The 22,130-nt window shown below is 43.7% G+C and overlaps 1 protein-coding gene across 1 annotated transcript in view; it reads left to right on the forward strand.

Moving 5' to 3' along the window:
• Positions 1 to 17,790: 17,790 nt before the first annotated feature.
• Positions 17,791 to 22,130, forward strand: part of LOC109905940 (X-linked interleukin-1 receptor accessory protein-like 2) — a 444,323-nt gene continuing 439,983 nt past the window's right edge. The window contains exon 1 of the mRNA XM_031789841.1: positions 17,791 to 18,451. The gene's annotated coding sequence lies outside the window, so the exon portion shown is untranslated. The remainder of the gene's footprint in view (positions 18,452 to 22,130) is intronic.

Consider the following 22,130-nt stretch of genomic DNA (forward strand, 5'->3'; position numbering starts at 1 on the left):
AGTCTGCATGAAGCAGCCAGAGCTGTCAGTCTGCATGGTGCAGCCAGAGCTGCCAGTCTGCATGAAGCAGCCAGTCTGCATGGAGCAGCCAGAGCTGTCAGTCTACATGGAGCTGCCAGTCTGCATGAAGCAGCCAGAGCTGTCAGTCTGCATGGAGCAGCCAGAGCTGCCAGTCTGCATGAAGCAGCCAGTCTGCATGGAGCAGCCAGAGCTGTCAGTCTACATGGAGCTGCCAGTCTGCATGAAGCAGCCAGAGCTGTCAGTCTGCATAGAGCAGCCAGAGCTGCCAGTCTGCATGGAGCAGCCAGTCTGCAAGGAGCAGCCAGAGCTGTCAGTCTACATGAAGCAGCCAGAGCTGTCAGTCTGCAAGGAGCTGTCAGTCTGCAAGGAGCTGTCAGTCTGCAAGGAGCTGCCAGTCTGCAAGGAGCTGCCAGTCTGCATGGAGCTGCCAGTCTGCAAGGAGCAGCCAGAGCTGTCAGTCTACATGAAGCAGCCAGAGCTGTCAGTCTGCAAGGAGCTGCCAGAGCTGTCAGTCTACATGAAGCAGCCAGAGCTGTCAGTCTGCAAGGAGCTGCCAGTCTGCATGGAGCTGCCAGTCTGCAAGGAGCAGCCAGAGCTGTCAGTCTACATGAAGCAGTCAGAGCTGTCAGTCTGCAAGGAGCTGTCAGTCTGCAAGGAGCCGCCAGTCTGCCCAGCGCCGCCAGTGCCGCCAGTCTGCCCAGCACCGCCAGTGCCTCCAGTCTGCCCAGCGTCGCCAGTCTGCCCAGCGTCGCCAGTCTGCCCAGCGCCGCCAGTCTGCCCAGCGTCGCCAGTCTGTCAGGATCAGTTAGATCCACCAGTCAGCCAGGATCCACCAGTCAGGCAGGATCTGCCAGAAGTGCCAGTCGGCCAGGATCTGCCAGTAGGGCCAGTCGGCCAGGATCCGCCAGTCGGCCAGGATCCGCCAGATCCGCTAGTCAGCCAGGATCCGCCAGTCAGCCAGGATCTGCCGGAACCACCAGCCAGCCAGGATCTGGTAGATCCATCAACCTGCCTGAGCTTCTTCTCACTCCTGAGCTTTCTCTCACTCCTGAGCTTTCTCTCACTCCTGAGCTTTCTCTCACTCCCGAGCTTTCTCTCACTCCCGAGCTTTCTCTCACTCCCGAGCTTTCTCTCACTCCCGAGCTTTCTCTCACTCCCGAGCTTCCCCTCACTCCCGAGCTGCCTCAGTCCCGAGCTGTCCTTCAGTCCCGATCTGCTCCTCAGTCCAGTGGGGTTCTGGGTGAGGACTACTAGACCATGGTCGGCGGCGAGGTTGGTCTATCCAGGGACGCGAGGAGAGGGGACTAAGACATTGACTGAGTGGGTTCCACGTCCCGCGCCGGAGCCGCCACCATGGACAGACGCCCACCCGGACCCTCCCTATTGTTTTGAGGTGCGTTCGGGAGTCCGCACCTTAGGGGGGGGGGGTTCTGTCACGCCCTGGTATTTTGTGTTTTTCTTCATGTATTGGGTCAGGCCAGGGTGTGGCATGGAGTTTTTGTATTGTGGTGTGTTTTGTCTTGGGGTTTTGGTGTGTATGTATTTGGGATTGTAGCTAGTGGGGTTATCTAGCAAAGTCTATGGCTGTCTGGAGTGGTTCTCAATCAGAGGCAGGTGCTTATCGTTGTCTCTGATTGGGAACCATATTTAGGCAGCCATATTCTTTGAGTTTGTCGTGGGTGATTGTCCTTAGTGTTCCGATTTCTTTATTTATTTACACAAGTATCGGCTGTTTCGGTTTTCGTTACGTTCTTTGTTTTGTAGTGTATTGTATTGATTCGTGTTACGTTTGTTTGATTAAACATGGATCGCAATCTACACGCTACGTTTTGGTCCGACTCTCCTTCACCACACCTAGAAAACTGTTACAAGCAGGCTGGTGAGTTATATATCACTGTGTACTGTAGAGAAATAACCCAGCAGGCTGGTGGGTTATACTGTATATCCCTGTGTACTGTAGAGAAATAACCCAGCAGGCTGGTGAGTTATATATCCCTGTGTACTGTAGAGAAATAACCCAGCAGGCTGGTAAGTTATATATCACTGTGTACTGTAGAGAAATAACCCAGCAGGCTGGTGAGTTATATATCCCTGTGTACTGTAGAGAAATAACCCAGCAGACTGGTGAGTTATAAATCCCTGTGTACTGTAGAGAAATAACCCAGCAGGCTGGTGAGTTATATATCACTGTGTACTGTAGAGAAATAACCCAGCAGGCTGGTGAGTTATATCCCTGTGTACTGTAGAGAAATAACCCAGCCGACTGGTAAGTAATATATCCCTGTGTACTGTAGAGAAATAACCCAGCAGGCTGGTAAATTATACTGTATATCCCTGTGTACTGTAGAGAAATAACCCAGCAGGCTGGTAAGTTATATATCCCTGTGTACTGTAGAGAAATAACCCAGCAGGCTGGTAAATTGTACTGTAGAGAAATAACCCAGCAGGCTGGTAAGTTATATATCCCTGTGTACTGTAGAGAAATAACCCAGCAGGCTGGTGAGTTATATATCCCTGTGTACTGTAGAGAAATAACCCAGCAGGCTGGTGAGTTATATATCCCTGTGTACTGTAGAGAAATAACCCAGCAGGCTGGTGAGTTATATAGTGTATCTCTTGCCTTTGTTACTATGTCAAATAAAATATTGATATCTGCTTTAATTAATCCGATACGGTCAGAGGTTACATCAGTCCACAATCTGTTAAGACACTGAGTGTCTCTCATATACATGAAAACCTTTTCACCCCACTCTTAGAATCCAGTGACTGGCTAGAGAGCAGTGGTTGGAGGTGAGTTCTAATGATGTGAAGTCATTTCCATAGAGTACCCTTATTGCTTGGTACGATATATACAACCAGCCCAGTGGCCACTCTGTCAGTCTGCTGCCCTGCATCCAGCACCAGTGAGCTGGGTACAACAGGAGGGCACACACTCTTTAAAATGCAGGTGTATTTATCATTTCCTGGTTCGGTACAGCTTGTACTTCTTATTTTAATTCGTATAACATTTTTCTCTTTTCCCCTTACAATTCCTACAATCCCTACCCTACCATTCCCACAATCCTTATCCAACAATTCCTACAATCAGTACCCTACCATCCCTACATCCCTACCATCCCTACCATGCTTACCCTACCCTACCAGGCCTACCATCCCTACAATCAATAACCTTCCATCCCTATACCTACCATCACTACCCATCTCGCATCGTCCATCTCTACAATACCTACCCTACTATCCTTACCATCCATTCCCAACCATCCTTGCCTCCCCACCCTACCATCCCTACCTTACCATCCCTACAATCCCTACCCTACCATCCCTATCTACCATTCCTACCATGCCTACTCTACTCTACCAGACCTACCATCCCTACAGTCCCTACCATACCATCCCTACAATCCCTACCCTACCATGCCTACTCTACCCTACCAGACCTACCATCCCTACAATTCCTACCCTACCAGACCTACCATTCCAACTCTACCCTACCAGACCAACCATCCATACACTACCATTCCTATACCTTCCATCCCTACCCTACCATCCCTACCCTACCATCATACAATCCCTACTCTACCAATTCTATTTTAACATCTCTAACGCCCCTACCCTACCATCCCTACCATCACTATCAACCATCCCTACCATGCCTACTCTACCCTACCAGACCCACCATCCCTACAATCCCTACCCTACCATCTCTACCCTACCATTCCTAGCATGCCTACTCTACCCTACCAGAAAAAATCTCTCCCCTACCATTCCTATACGTACCATTCCTACCCCTCCAATCCCTACCCTACCATCCCTACCCTACCATCCTTACCTCTCTACCCTACCATCCCTACCCTACCATCACTACCATGCATACTTTACCCTACCAGAAAAACCATCTCTCCCCTACTATTCCTATACGTACCATTCCTATCCCTACCCTACCATCCCTACCCTACCATACCATCCGTACCTCTCTACCCTACCATCCCTACAATCTCTACCCTACCATCCCTACAATCTCTACCCTACCATACCTACCGTACCATCCCCTCCTACCATCTCTCCACTACCATTCCTATACATGCCATTCCTACCCCTTCCATCCCTACCCTATCATCCCTACCCTACCCTACCATCCTTACCTCTCTACCCTACCTTCACCACCCTACCATCCCTACAGTCTCTACTCTACCATACCTACCCTACCATCCCTTCCTACCATCTCTCCACTACCATTCCTATACGTGCCATTCCTACCCCTTCCATCCCTACCCTATCGTCCCTACCCTAACCTACCCTACCATCCTTACCTCACTACCCTACCATCCCTATCTACCATTCCTACCATGCCTACTCTACTCTACTCTACCAGACCTACCATCCCTACAGTCCCTACCATACCATCCCTACCCTCCTTAACTCCCTACCCAACCATCCCTACCCTACCATCCCTACAATCCCTACCCTACAATTCCTACCATCCCTACCATGCCTACTCTACCCTACCAGACCAACCATCCATACACTACCATTCCTATACCTACCATTCCTACCCCTTCCATCCCTACCCTACCATCATACAATCCCTACTCTGCCAATTCTATTTTAACATCTCTAACGCCCCCACCCTACCATCCCTACCCTACCATCACTATCAACCATCCCTACCATGCCTACTCTACCCTACCAGACCCACCATCCCTACCCTACCATCTCTACCCTACCATGCCTACTCTACCCTACCAGAAAAAATCTCTCCCCTACCATTCCTATACGTACCATTCCTACCCCTCCAATCCCTACCCTACCATACCGTCCCTACCCTACCATCCGTACCTCTCTACCCTACCATACCATCCGTACCTCCCTACCCTACCATCACTACCCTACCATCCCTACAATCTCTACCCTACCATACCTACCCTACCATCCCCTCCTACCATCTCTCCACTACCATTCCTATACATGCCATTCCTACCCCTTCCATCCCTACCCTAACCTACCCTACCATCCTTACCTCTCTACCCTACCATCCCTACCCTACCTTCACTACCCTACCATCCCTACAGTCTCTACTCTACCATACCTACCCTACCATCCCCTCCTACCATCTCTCCACTACCATTCCTATATGTGCCATTCCTACCCCTTCCATCCCTACCCTAACCTACCCTACCATCCTTACCTCACTACCCTACCATCCCTACCTAACCATCCCTACCCAACCATCCCTACAATCCCTACTCTACCATCCCTACCATGCCTACTCTACCCTACCAGAAAAAATCTCTCCCCTACCATTCCTATACGTACCATTCCTACCCCTCCAATCCCTACCCTACCATACCGTCCCTACCCTACCATCCGTACCTCTCTACCCTACCATACCATCCGTACCTCCCTACCCTACCATCACTACCCTACCATCCCTACAATCTCTACCCTACCATACCTACCCTACCATCCCCTCCTACCATCTCTCCACTACCATTCCTATACATGCCATTCCTACCCCTTCCATCCCTACCCTAACCTACCCTACCATCCTTACCTCTCTACCCTACCATCCCTACCCTACCGTCACTACCCTACCATCCCTACAGTCTCTACTCTACCATACCTACCCTACCATCCCCTCCTACCATCTCTCCACTACCATTCCTATATGTGCCATTCCTACCCCTTCCATCCCTACCCTAACCTACCCTACCATCCTTACCTCACTACCCTACCATCCCTACCTAACCATCCCTACCCAACCATCCCTACAATCCCTACTCTACCATTCCTACCTTACCATCTCTAATGCCCCAACCCTACCATCCCTACCCTACCAACCCTACCATACCATCTCTCCCTACCATCTCTATCCAACCCTACCATCCCTACCCTACCATGCCTATATACCATTCCTATACCTACCATTCCTATCCCTACCCTATGATTCCTGACATCTCTACCATCGCTACCCTACTATCAATACCATACCATCCCTACTGTCCCTACCCTAGATCCCTACCCTAACATCCCTACCCTCCATATCCTCCCTACCATACCAGCTCTACCCTACCATCCCTACCCCACCATTGCTCCCTTACCATTCATACCATCCCTACCCTACCATCCCTTCAATCCCTACTCTACATCTCTACCATCCCTTCCCTACCTTACCATCTATACCCCCCCCCCGGCCCTACCATCCCTACCCTACCTACCCTACCATCCCTCCCCTACCATCCCTTCCCTACCATCCATAACATCCCTACCCTACCATCCCTACCATCTCTACCTTACTATTCTACCCTACAATCCCCACCCTCCCCTACCATCCCTTCCCTACCATCCATAACATCCCTACCATCTCTACCTTACTATTCTACCCTACAATCCCCACCCTCCCCTACCATTCCTATGTGTCATTCTTACCCCTTCCATCCCTACCATATTGACCCTACCCTAACCTACCCTACCATCCTTACCTCACTACCCAACCATCCCCACCCTACCATCCCTACTCTACCATTCCGACCTTACCATCTCTAATGCCCCTACCACCCCTACCCTACCATCCCTACCCTACTAACCATACAATCCATACTCTACCATCCCTACCTTACCATCTCTAATGCCGCAACCCTACCATCCCTACCCTACCAACCGTACCATACCATCCCTACCCTACCATCTCTCCCTACCATCTCTATCCAACCCTACCATCCCTACTCTACCATCCCTATATACCATCCCTACCATTCCTATACCTACCATCCCTACCTCTTCCATCCCTACCCTACAATCCCCACCCTATGATTCCTGACATCTCTACCCTACCATCCTGACCCTATCATCCCTACCATCGCTACCCTATCATCCCTACCCTACTATCATTACCCTACCCTACCAACCATACCAGCTCTACCCTACCAACCATACCAGCTCTACCCTACCATCCCTACCATCCATACCACCCCTAAACAAAACGTTTATTGCAAATTAGTTCGCAATGAGCCAGGCTGCCCAAACTGTTGCATATACTCTGACTCTGCAGATGAACGCAAGAGAAATGACACAATTTCACCTGGTTAATATTGCCTGCTAACCTGGATTTCTTTTAGCTAAATATGCAGGTTTAAAAATATATACTTCTGTGTATTGATTTTAAGAAAGGCATCGGTGTTTATGGTTAGGTACAGTCGTCCAACGGTTGTGCTTTTTTCGCAAATGCACTTTTGTTAAATCTTCCCCCAGTGTTGCATCGATTATATGCAATGCAGGACACGCTAGATAAACTAGTAATATCATCGAAGATGTGTAGTTATAACTAGTGATTATGATTGATTGATTGTTTTTTATAACAAGTTTAATGCTAGTGTCATGACTGTCCTAACCAGGTCAGGTTAAAGGAGACCACAACCCTACAGATGATCTTTCAACCCCAACAGAGGAGGAGAGATCTAGGGGTCTGAAGATGTGGTTTTTTTATGGCCCCTCACGCCCCTGGTAAATCTCAGGCCACAGACAAATTCCTTTGTCCTGTTACTATGGAGAACCAGCCTCAGAACATTAAACATGAAATAAAGGGAACAATGGTTTCCGTCAGCCACAATGGTGGTCACGACAATAGATGGAATATGAAAATATATGGCATTTTTCTTTTGTTATTAAAGGTTAATAGATGACATTATTACGAAAACACTGTAACGTGAAGAGTTTTCCTAGTAGATATTTGATGTTTATACTTTGTACGTTGTATGGAAAATATCCAAATCAAAGAGAATGTTTTGGGAAAGATGAAATGTTAAGTTAGTTGTCTAAATTTGGATTTGAATCAAATCTAGACCTTGCCTCATTAACTTGGTACGCCCAGAGAATAGCCCTAAAGGCAGTTATGCCCACTTCTGACCCAAGGGTATAAAACCTGTGAGTATAGAATTTACAGAGAAGACTACGTGACCCAAGCTGCAGCAAGGTCTAAAAAGTCAACAAACCCAGAACGACAAAGAAATCCTTTTCTACCCAAGCTACGGATGAGTAGCTGTCTCTAAGCGGGTGAATTCAAGTCGAACCACCCCTCCCACAAAAAAACTAGAACAAGACATAAAAAATAACAAATCCCTCCCCTTTCCCCTTATTTTCATTCTTTGTGGGCTGACATTTATTTGGGTATTTGTACAAGGACATTTGTACTAAAATGCTTATGTAACGGCGTTCTTCGTTTGTCGAAAGAGAGTCGGACCGAAATGCAGCGTGGTGGTTAATCATGATCTTTAATAAAGAAAACGGCGATACATGAAATAACTAAATAAATACGAAAACAACAAACGGAACGTGAAACCTATTACAGCCTATCTGGTGAACACAACACAGAGACAGGAACAATCACCCACGAAAGACAAAGCGAACTCAGGCTACCTAAATACGGTTCCCAATCAGAGGCAACGAGAAGCACCTGACTGCTGATTGAGAACCGCCTCAGGCAGCCAAGCCTATACAACACCCCTAATCAGCCGCGATCCCAAATACTACAAACACCAATACGAAACACAACACACAAACCCCTGTCACACCCTGGCCTGACCAAATATATAACGAAAACACAAAATACAATGACCAAGGCGTGACAGCGTATTACAATAATAACATTGGTAAGTTGGTATACAAAATGTCGCAGGTCTACTCTTTTCTACTCTTTTCCCTGGCATGTCCCTTTAATGGGGCAATCTGTGATTGCTATGTACATCAATGTTTTACTTTTAAATGAGTGATACGTGCCCATTTATTCTTGAAGAATGTAACTTATTAATGGCTCATGAGTTTAGTTCAACTGACGAAACTTATTGGAACCCAAAATATAAGCTAGTTGTACTCCATTGTTTGCAAAAAATGTAATTGTAAACAAACACTGAATAGCTTCAATACATAATTAAAATTATAATTATATCATGGATTGTCAGTCTTTGCATCCACAAAATTTTTATGAATTTAAAAGTGTTTACATTTGTCCAGCCCCATCCATATGTTGTTTACCCAAAATGGTGTTGGGGTGTCCACTTGGTTGTTGTTTGAACTGCAGATTGCCCCTTTCACTGTAAAATAATTTTTTGCTAACTAAAAACATTCAGGAACAACCACACTAAAAATGAGAAAAAGTGTTATGATGTGGTGTAGTTGATATAAAGGTGACCTCTCTTTTGCCCTTCCCACTTTGAATGGTGTCATAGCAAAGGAAAGGGTTAGATGATAAACAGTAGGCCTACCTGTTCACGTCAGAGGACAATGCTACAATGACCCATATAATGCCAAGCCATTTGCATGTAGCAAATATGAACCTTTGATTACGTCTCAGTGGTGTTCTCTCAAACATTACACAACTATTTCTGCAACAGGAAATCAACAACAAAAGAAAGTTGAATCCTCTAAGGCCTGAGATGCGTGAAGTGGAGGAAGGCATGGTCCTGACTAAGTGCCAGGGAGAAACTGCTGACCCTTTCTGTAATCGCTTCTGAAATAACAGTTCTCCAAGAGCTCAGTATGGCTCTTGGATTCCAAGAAGCAGCAGCTCACCAGTCCCCTGAGAGAGGTTAATATTCACATTCTTAAAGGCTCTGCTAACCACCACAGCTCCTTTTTGCTTTTAACACCCTGGAGTTTTCACTTCATCTTTATGTTGGGTGTTATCTACTTGTCAGTGGTCGTGAGAAGGAGTGTGGCCAGGGCCAGACTGGGACCAGAAATTGCCCTGGCATTTCTAATACACCGCCCTATTTTTTTTTCCTCGAGGCCCCCACATCAGCCTTTTTTCCCCTTGAGGCCCCCATTATCAGCCAAATCATCATTTTGAGTTTTAAAAAAACACGTTTGACAGGCCCACCAGGCTAAAAATGGACTAGCCCATTTGGTATTTGCCTGAAATGCCAGATGGCCAGTCCACCCCTGAGTGTGGCACAGCACAGAAGAACAGAACCAGAACCAGAGCCAAGAGAGTAGAGCGGGTGAGAAGAGAAATATCTGCCAGTTCTACACTCTTAGAAAAAAAGTGCTATCTAGAACCTAAAATAGCTATTTAGCTGTCCTCATAGGAGAACCCTTTGAATAACCATTTTTGGTTCCAGGTAGAACCCTTTTGAATTCAAGGTAAAACCCTTTCCACAGATGGTTCTACATGGAACCCAAAATAGTTCTACCTGGAATAAAAAATGATTCTACCTGGAACCATGGCAGAGTTGTCAAACTCATTCCAGGTAGGGCCAAGTGTCTGCAGGATTTTGTTTTTCCTTTCAATTAAGACCAAGACAACCAGGTGTGGGGGGGTTCCTCACTAATTAGTGACCTTAATTCATCAATCAAGTACAAGGGAGGAGTGAAAACCCTTTGGGAACACTGTTTCTAATAGTGAACATTTCTCATCTTTGTCATAACTGATGGAAAAAGTGAGACTGCCACCAATATTCTTAATCTGATTGATTGGTTTTGTCATGCTGGCACTGTATCAGTATCAGTAGAGTGACCCATGTAAAAATGGAGGAATAATGGCATAATGGTATACAATCAAAACAATATTTAATCTCCCCACAGAATAATACACCCCCTGAATAACTCAACACTATTAGAATGGGAGGAAACGGCTATCAATTTTAAAAACAGTGTCATTACATGGCTGGCTGTCCACCTCTAGCCTCTCCCAGGGCAGCCTCCAGGTGATGCCAGGCCAGACCTTCACATCAGCAGTCAGCCTAACATGTCCCCCATAACTGTGGTATGTCCACCCATCACTGTAGACCTCTGTACTGTACACACCACTAACAGTGAAATGAATGACATCAATATTTCATGAGGTGCTTGTCTTGGCCATCTCATTTCCAACTGCAGGCAACTCCCTTTGAAAATCTTGCCCTCAACACAAGACTGTCTGCCGCATAGTTTTCATGTGTCTGTGACCAGATTCATGTATCCCACCAGTGTGATGGGCGTCACTGTTGAATGATTAATGACATAGCCATATTAATGAGAGGGAGGAAAGATCCTCCAATTCACACAACAGGCGAGCTGCTGCAGTGTGACATCAACGTAGGGCCGCTAACCGCCCGCCTCACCACCGTACCACGCCACCTGTCAGCTGGGCAGCCAGTCATGTGCAGAGATTGATGAATTAAGCACTCATACGGCTCCCTCTGTATTGTACGCATGGCTGAGATTTTGTCCATCAGCTCAATAAAAAGGTATTTGTTACACAGTGTTCAAATCTACGTCCACTCTGATGGTTGGTGACTTTGTATGTTACCAAAACATTCTGTCTGAACAGTGGCTTAATAAAGCACATGCAGTGAAATTAAATGGTGATCATGTCATTACAGAAGAGTAACAGAAGAGTTGAGTAGCAGAACACACTCCTACAGTAGAGTAACAAAACATACACCTACAGTAGAGTAACAGAACATACTCCAACAGCAGAGTAACATATCATACTTGTACAGTAGAGAAACAAAACACACTCCTACAGTAGAGTAAAAGAACACCCCGCTACAGTAGAGTAACAGAATACACTCCTACAGTAGAGTAACAGAACACACCCCTACAGAGGAGAAACTGAACATACTCATACAGAAGAGTAACAGAACATATTCATACAGTACAGTAGCCGAACAACCTCATGTAGTAGAGTAACAGAACATACTCATACAGTAGAGTAGCCGAACAACCTCATGTAGTAGAGTAACAGAACATACTCATACAGTAGAGTAGCCGAACAACCTCATGTAGTAGAGTAACAGAACATAATCATACAGTTGAATAAGAGTACATACTCTTACAGAAGTACAAGAGAACACACTTCTACAGTAGAGAAACATAACACACTTCTAAGGAAGAGAAACAGAACACACTCCTACAGTAGAGAAACAACACATACTCCTACAGTAGAGAAACAAAACATAGTCTTACTGAAGAGTAACAGTACCTACTTCAGCAGTAGAGTAACAGAACATACCCCTACAGTAGAGAAACAGAACATACTCCTACAGTAGAGTGACATAACCCATTCTTAGAGTAAAGAAACAGAACACACTCCTACAGTAGAGTAACAAAACAAACTCATACAGTAGAGTAACAGAACACACTCCTAAAGTAGAGTAACAGAACACACTCCTACAGTAGAGTAACAAAACACACTCATACAGTAGAGTAACAGAACACACTCCTACAGTAGAGTAACAAAACACACTCATACAGTAGAGTAACAGAACACACTCCTAAAGTAGAGTAACAGAACACACTCCTACAGTAGAGGAACAGAACACACTCCTACAGTAGAGGAACAGAACACACTCCTACAGTAGAGGAACAGAACACACTCCTACAGTAGAGGAACAGAACACACTCCTACAGTAGAGGAACAGAACACACTCCTACAGTAGAGTAACAAAACATACTCCAACAGTAGAGTAACAGAACACACTCCTACAGTAGAGTAACAGAACACACTCCTACAGTAGAGTAACAGAACACACTCCTACATTAGAGGAACAGAACACACTCCTACAGTAGAGGAACAGAACACACTCCTACAGTAGAGGAACAGAACACACTCCTACAGTAGAGGAACAGAACACACTCCTACAGTAGAGGAACAGAACACACTCCTACAGTAGAGGAACAGAACACACTCCTACAGTAGAGGAACAGAACACACTCCTACAGTAGAGGAACAGAACACACTCCTACAGTAGAGGAACAGAACACACTCCTACAGTAGAGTAACAGAACACACTCCTACAGTAGAGTAACAGAAACCACTCCTACAGTAGAGTAACAGAACACACTCCTACAGTAGAGTAACAGAACACACTTCTACAGTAGAGTAACAGAAAATACCCCTACAGTAGAGTAACAGAACACACTCCTACAGTAGAGTAACAGAACACACTCCCACAGTAGAGTAACAGAACACCATCTAACAGTAAAGTAACAGAACACACTCCTACAGTAAAGTAACAGAACACACTCCCACGGTAGAGTAACAGAACACACTTCTACAGTAGAGAAACAGAACACACATGAGAGTAACATACCACTCATACAGTAGAGTAACAGAACACACTCCAACAGTAGAGTAACAGAACACACTCCCACAGTCGAGTAACAGAACACCATCTAACAGTAAAGTAACAGAACACACTCCTACAGTAGAGTAACAGAACACACTCCTACAGTAGAGTAACAGAACACACTCCTACAGTAGAGTAACAGAACACACTCCAACAGTAGAGTAACAGAACACACTCCCACAGTCGAGTAACAGAACACACTCCCACAGTCGAGTAACAGAACACCATCTAACAGTAAAGTAACAGAACACACTCCTACAGTAGAGTAACAGAACACACTCCCACGGTAGAGTAACAGAACACACTTCTACGGTAGAGTAACAGAACACACTCCAACAGTAGAGTAACAGAACACACTCCTACAGTAGAGGAACAGAACACACTCCTACAGTAGAGGAACAGAACACACTCCTACAGTAGAGGAACAGAACACACTCCTACAGTAGAGGAACAGAACACACTCCTACAGTAGAGGAACAGAACACACTCCTACAGTAGAGGAACAGAACACACTCCTACAGTAGAGGAACAGAACACACTCCTACAGTAGAGGAACAGAACACACTCCTACAGTAGAGTAACAGAACACACTCCTACAGTAGAGTAACAGAAACCACTCCTACAGTAGAGTAACAGAACACACTCCTACAGTAGAGTAACAGAACACACTTCTACAGTAGAGTAACAGAAAATACCCCTACAGTAGAGTAACAGAACACACTCCTACAGTAGAGTAACAGAACACACTCCCACAGTAGAGTAACAGAACACCATCTAACAGTAAAGTAACAGAACACACTCCTACAGTAAAGTAACAGAACACACTCCCACGGTAGAGTAACAGAACACACTTCTACAGTAGAGAAACAGAACACACATGAGAGTAACATACCACTCATACAGTAGAGTAACAGAACACACTCCAACAGTAGAGTAACAGAACACACTCCCACAGTCGAGTAACAGAACACCATCTAACAGTAAAGTAACAGAACACACTCCTACAGTAGAGTAACAGAACACACTCCTACAGTAGAGTAACAGAACACACTCCTACAGTAGAGTAACAGAACACACTCCAACAGTAGAGTAACAGAACACACTCCCACAGTCGAGTAACAGAACACACTCCCACAGTCGAGTAACAGAACACCATCTAACAGTAAAGTAACAGAACACACTCCTACAGTAGAGTAACAGAACACACTCCCACGGTAGAGTAACAGAACACACTTCTACGGTAGAGTAACAGAACACACTCCAACAGTAGAGTAACAGAACACACTCCTACAGTCGAGTAACAGAACACACTCCAACAGTAGAGTAACAGAACACACTCCTACAGTAGAGTAACAGAACACACTCCTACAGTAGAGTAACAGAACACACTCCAACAGTAGAGTAACAGAACACACTCATATAGTAGAGTAACAGAACACACTCCTACAGTAGAGTAACAGAAACCACTCCTAAAGTAGAGTAACAGAACACACTCCAACAGTAGAGTAACAGAACACACTCCTACAGTAGAGTAACAGAACACACTCCAACAGTAGAGTAACAGAACACACTCCTACAGTAGAGTAACAGAACACACTCCAACAGTAGAGTAACAGAACACACTCCTACAGTAGAGTAACAAAACATACTCCAACAGTAGAGTAACAGAACACACTCCTACAGTAGAGTAACAGAACACACTCCTACAGTAGAGTAACAAAACACACTCCAACAGTAGAGTAACAGAACACACTCCTACAGTAGAGTAACAAAACATACTCCAACAGTAGAGTAACAGAACACACTCCTACAGTAGAGTAACAGAACACACTCCTACAGTAGAGTAACAAAACACACTCCAACAGTAGAGTAACAGAACACACTCCTACAGTAGAGTAACAAAACATACTCCAACAGTAGAGTAACAGAACACACTCCTACAGTAGAGTAACAGAACACACTCCTACAGTAGAGTAACAGAACACACTCCTACATTAGAGGAACAGAACACACTCCTACAGTAGAGGAACAGAACACACTCCTACAGTAGAGGAACAGAACACACTCCTACAGTAGAGGAACAGAACACACTCCTACAGTAGAGTAACAGAACACACTTCTTCAGTAGAGTAACAGAACACACTCCTACAGTAGAGTAACAGAACACACTTCCACAGTAGAGTAACAGAAACCACTCCTACAGTAGAGTAACAGAACACACTCCTACAGTAGAGTAACAGAAACCACTCCTACAGTAGAGTAACAGAACACACTCCTACAGTAGAGTAACAGAACACACTCCTACAGTAGAGTAACAGAACAGAACACACTCCTACAGTAGAGTAACAGAACACACTCCTACAGTAGAGTAACAGAACACACTCATACAGTAGAGTAACAGAACACACTCCTACAGTAGAGTAACAGAACACACTCCTACAGTAGAGTAACAGAACACACTCCTACAGTAGAGTAACAGAACACACTCCTACAGTAGAGTAACAGAACACACTCCTACAGTAGAGTAACAGAACACACTCCTACAGTAGAGTAACAGAAACCACTCCTACAGTAGAGTAACAGAACACACTCCTACAGTAGAGTAACAGAACACACTCCTACAGTAGAGTAACAGAACACACTCCTACAGTAGAGTAACAGAACACACTCCAACAGTAGAGTAACAGAAACCACTCCTACAGTAGAGTAACAGAAACCACTCCTACAGTAGAGTAACAGAACACACTCCTACAGTAGAGTAACAGAACACACTCCTACAGTAGAGTAACAGAACACACTCCTACAGTAGAGTAACAGAACACACTCCTACAGTAGAGTAACAGAACACACTCCTACAGTAGAGTAACAGAACACACTCCTACAGTAGAGTAACAGAACACACTCCTACAGTAGAGTAACAGAACACACTCCTACAGTAGAGTAACAGAACACACTCCTACAGTAGAGTAACAGAACACACTCCTACAGTAGAGTAACAGAACACACTCCTACAGTAGAGTAACAGAACACACTCCTACAGTAGAGTAACAGAACACACTCCAACAGTAGAGTAACAGAACACACTCCTACAGTAGAGTAACAGAACACACTCCTACAGTAGAGTAACAGAACACACTCCTACAGTAGAGTAACAGAACACACTCCTACAGTAGAGTAACAGAACACACTCCTACAGTAGAGTAACAGAACACACTCCTACAGTAGAGTAACAGAACCACTCCTACAGTAGAGTAACAGAACACACTCCTACAGTAGAGTAACAGAACACACTCCTACAGTAGAGTAACAGAACACACTCCTACAGTAGAGTAACAGAACACACTCCTACAGTAGAGTAACAGAACACACTCCTACAGTAGAGTAACAGAACACACTCCTACAGTAGAGTAACAGAACACACTCCTACAGTAGAGTAAGCCTTTAGAATATAATAGATGCTTTATTGGACCTTTGTGTTCTGCGTTTCCCAACATCCCCGTAGATGCACGGGCCTCATTGAAGATAGCTTTGGTTAATTGCCTTGCTCAAGGGTGTAATGGCAGGAGATGTTACATGGGATTAGAGTGGCTTTTAGTGTCACCTAGCCCAGGTGTTGAACCAGCAACCTTACAGCTGCTGGTTTACCTCTCTAACCTCCAGGCTATTCCCAGTGACTGAATTTAGTGAGTGAAGTTGCAGATTTAGCAAATCTATGATTTTAGGTAAGGAAATCAGACCACACCACACATCCTAACCCAATGCATTTTTCATTACTCCTATATCAACAAACAAAGAAAACATATCACTATTGTTAGTGAAGTGAGCTGCTACATTGTTGTCATCCAGTCTTAAAGCATAAATGATGCATCATCAGAATGACAGATGGAGAGATTGTTTCTAAACATTTGACTTGTAGCTGCAATGAGCCAAACTGTCTTGCTGCTCCCACACTGAGGTTGAATGGGATTTCTTTGTTGGCAACATTGACATATCAAGTGAAAAATCGACATTATCCTCCATGATGTTTTAGAGTTTACAGTCACTATATTTATACCATTAAGACAGTTGTGCATCACTCTTCCTGATTTGATCATCGTTGCTCATGGCATGAGACATTAGGATGAGATCCCTCCCCACAACCCTATGAGTTGTTGACATTAGAGAATGTCATAGGCTCCATTGTGCACTTGTACTTCATACAAGCCTATGTATGTATGTGACTAATACTTAGGTTGAGTGCTAAATCATCATCTGTTTGTCTTTCCAGTTCTGTTTCCCACTGTCCCTTGTTTCATTATCTTATTGTCTGGTTGATTTCACTTTGTTGTGTCTTCATAATTTGACTATTTTTGTTTTTGCATTATGGTGATATTGTAGGTATGTTCAAGTACAGTTTTATAACAAAATATGTCTTCCTTGTCTCTCACTCTGGTGTTTTAGGCTTGCCCTCACACGACTTCCCTCACCGCCACAAGGAGGCGATAGGGGTTATATTTTCCAAAACCAACGCTCCTAAAAATATATTTTGGCATATACTATTGCTGTAGCCTACTGTTTCAGTTGTCAGTGTAATTATAGATACTGTCTTAAAAGAGTGTTCGTAAAATCATCCCTTGAGTTAACAGCACTTTTGGCGCTATCTGAAGAACAGCATCCTCGCGGAGTTAATGTCTCTGGATGCATGTTCAATGAGGGAGCGCGCGCGAGGGCTCTGGAACCGAACTCTTGCTGCGAGAGCTCCTCGTCGATTGCTGTAGTCTTCAAAGCCACTCCAACACAACGCACATCATATGTGGAGCTTTTCCAATGCAATATGAGTGATTTATCTCATGAGGGGTGAGACAGCACTGTGGAAGGTGTAGAACAGGGGAGGACAGAGAGCCGTTTTGCAACCCCTTGGTTGTGACGAGTCCAGGATTCCCGGAAAATTGAAGTATTTTTGATCATCTAAAGTAGAGCGAATCTTCAGAATTTCGTCGGACTAGGGGATGGACATCCGAAGTAACTCAAACGAGTTCATTTTCTGTCGACAAATGTTGGCTGTTGAATATCGTTGAAATTAAAAAGTGCGTGGTATCCGTCCTCACCGTTTTTTTTATTTGACTAAAGTAAAAAAAAAAGAATGGTTCCGCAGTTTTTCCCGCTTTGTCTTGTGCTCTGATAATTTCATTTCAAACGTTGTGAGCTGACTTGAACCGGAGAGACCGTGCTTTATGCTGTAACACATTTAGAAAACAAACTCAAATATACTCAAACGACTGGATATACTTTATTGAAACCAGCTTCAATTGATAATCTGATTTTGTTGCAGGGATTGTCAAAATCAGGTGAGTGGCAACCTGAACCTGATAATACAAGATGTTCAATTGTGTGTGTGCGCGCGTGTGCGCACGTAATGCTTTAGAAGTTATGAGAATCAGAGAACAGACCATGGAAGTAAAGTCATGGTTTATCCACGTCCTGTTATATTCCTTATTTGAAAACCTTGTATTGCATTGCGCTGTTCATTTGTTCAAATGGTTTCAACAGAGAGATGTTGATTGTTTAATTTCATTTAAGCACCACCGCATCCTGGTTTGTGTGACTGTGGTGGTGCGATGCAGGCTGAGGCTGAATGAGGCAGTGGGTTTAATTATTGTGGTCGTTTAATGGTAGAGCGCACATCACTGGTGTCACCCAGAGTTACGGGCTACCGGTAAAGCAGGCTGTCTGGCCACATTGATTTATACAATAAAGTAACTCCATAGATCAGGTTCCGGACTAGAGATCGACTGCAGCCAGACTTTCCAGCCATTGACCTCTGCTGGAAAGTGGGAAGAGAGAACATAAGAAACGGATCAACCGCAAAAAGATGACCAATAGATGCGGGAATGTTCACCTTGTAAGGAAATATGTGTGCACACCTGAAGGTGTGTTGGACAACTTTATCTGCCAAAAATGTAGAGAACTGACTGCATTCCTGTCATCTGGTGACATGATTATCACATCTGTGATATGGTATTGGTGCTAGATTTAAGAGGCACTCTTGATATATTCAGTGAATATTGTAGGCTAATGACGGGATTTGCCTTTGACCTCAAATGACCAAACACTACAATCATGACATGAGAAAAGTGTAGGGAAGTAGATGTTTCATTTGACACACAAAACATGCCATGTTTAAATCTTTATGTTAGAAAACAAGTTGATGTAAATTGGCCCCTATACATACAGTCTACAACATTGAGCCTTATTGCACCTTATTGCACCTTAATTAAGAAAGAGCTACTCTAACAAAGACTGAAGGACTCACCTGCACTATTTCTTCTACAGGAACGTATGGTAGGTAATAAGGTGCAATGTTAGGGTGTTATTACCTACCATATGCAGAAGCAATAGTGCAAGTGAGTCCTTCAGCCTCTGTTAGAGTAGCTCTTTCTTCACAATGCATTCCTTTGGAAGAACAATTTGCTCCATAACTGACCCAGTATTAGACCTGCTGCCTGAATTCTTCCACCTCTTACATTGCTACATTGATTGCCTTGGAGAATAGCTTTTCCAAGCAATTATAATATCACCCCTGTCCCTCTAGTTGTTCATGTAGGTGTCAGGTCACATGACCTATAAGGAGTGCCTGACAAGGGCCTGGCGAATGCAGACCAATAGTAAATAAACTAATAGTTATCTGTTGTCATTTGATGAGTATGTCTAATACAATGAAAAAGCTGATATTCATTCCTGAATTTCTATTTGCCTTGTATGCATAAGCGAGGTCATGCAAGGTTAAGCATATGTTCTGCCTCCGTGTGATAATTACAGCGTTACTACCACGTTATTCTTTGAACTGAGGATATGTATCATGGAAGATAAACACACATTGGTGCTCATGGAGCGAGGCCAACTTGAATACTTCCACAGGGCACGATGAGCAAGTTCCATTCTGCATTTCAGAAAGGTTATCTGAAGAAGACCATTTCTAACGGTAGATTGTTTCTGCTCTGGGGGTGTTAGGTCATTTTACTTCCATTTAAGTACAAACGGTTATTTTGTAGGCCAAAGACAATAAGCAGAGTTGACATGAGCCGGGCAATGATGTTCACATCTTTGCTGAACCATCGCCCTTTTAGCTTTTATCTTTTAGCTGTCCATGTGATATGGTTCAAGTAAAACTGAATCTATCAAGAATTTTTGCTCAACTCATCCAATTACCATGGCATGACATGGACCTACTAGCCATCCCTGTAGATTCAACAGAAATATTCAACAGACAGGAGAACAATAAGTAATGCATACAGGAGTAATATATACAGCAGACATGAGTAATATATACAGCATACAGGAGTAATATATACAGGAGTAATATATACAGCAGACATGAGTAATACATACAGCATACAGGAGTAATATATACAGCATACAGGAGTAATATATACAGCATACAGGAGTAATATATACAGCAGACATGAGTAATACGTACAGCATACAGGAGTAATATATACAGCAGACAGGAGTAATACATACAGCACACAGGAGTAATATATACAGCAGACAGGAGTAATATATACAGCAGACATGAGTAATACATACAGCATACAGGAGTAATATATACAGCAGACATGAGTAATACATACAGCATACGTGAGTAATATATACAGCATACGGGAGTAATATATACAGCAGACATGAGTAATACATACAGCATACAGGAGTAATATATACAGCATACAGGAGTAATATATACAGCAGACATGAGTAATACATACAGCATACAGGAGTAATATATACAGCAGACATGAGTAATACATACAGCATACATGAGTAATATATACAGCATACAGGAGTAATATATACAGCAGACATGAGTAATACATAAAGCATACAGGAGTAATACATACAGCATACAGGAGTAATACATACAGCATACATGAGTCATACATCATACAGCATACAGGAGTAATACATACAGCATACAGGAGTAATACATACAGCATACATGAGTAATACATACAGCATACAGGAGTAATACACACAGCATACAGGAGTAATACATACAGCATACATGAGTAATACATACAGCATACAGGAGTAATACATACAGCATACAGGAGTAATATATACAGCATACAGGAGTAATATATACAGCATACAGGAGTAATACATACAGCATACGTGAGTAATATATACAGCAGACATGAGTAATATATACAGCAGACATGAGTAATGCATACAGCATACATGAGTAATACATACAGCATACATGAGTAATGCATACAGCATACATGAGTAATATATACAGCAGACATGAGTAATACATAAAGCATACAGGAGTAATACATACAGCATACAGGAGTAATACATACAGCATACATGAGTCATACATCATACAGCATACAGGAGTAATACATACAGCATACAGGAGTAATACATACAGCATACATGAGTAATACATACAGCATACAGGAGTAATACATACAGCATACATGAGTAATGCATTCAGGAGTAATGCATACAGGACTAATACATACAGCATACAGGAGTAATGCATACAGGAGTAATGCATACAGGAGTAATATATACAGCATACAGGAGTAATATATACAGCAGACATGAGTAATACATACAGCATACAGGAGTAATACATACAGCATACAGGAGTAATACATACAGCATACATGAGTAATATATACAGCAGACATGAGTAATACATACAGCATACATGAGTCATACATCATACAGCATACAGGAGTAATACATACAGCATACAGGAGTAATACATACAGCATACATGAGTAATACATACAGCATACAGGAGTAATACATACAGCATACAGGAGTATTACATACAGCATACATGAGTAATACATACAGCATACAGGAGTAATACATACAGCATACAGGAGTAATACATACAGCATACAGGAGTAATACATACAGCATACATGAGTAATGCATACAGAAGTAATGCATACAGGAGTAATACATACAGCATACATGAGTAATGCATACAGCATACAGGAGTAATACATA

The sequence above is a fragment of the Oncorhynchus kisutch genome, linkage group LG15 (genome assembly GCF_002021735.2).
Source record: "Oncorhynchus kisutch isolate 150728-3 linkage group LG15, Okis_V2, whole genome shotgun sequence".
Taxonomy (NCBI): Eukaryota; Metazoa; Chordata; class Actinopteri; order Salmoniformes; family Salmonidae; genus Oncorhynchus; species Oncorhynchus kisutch.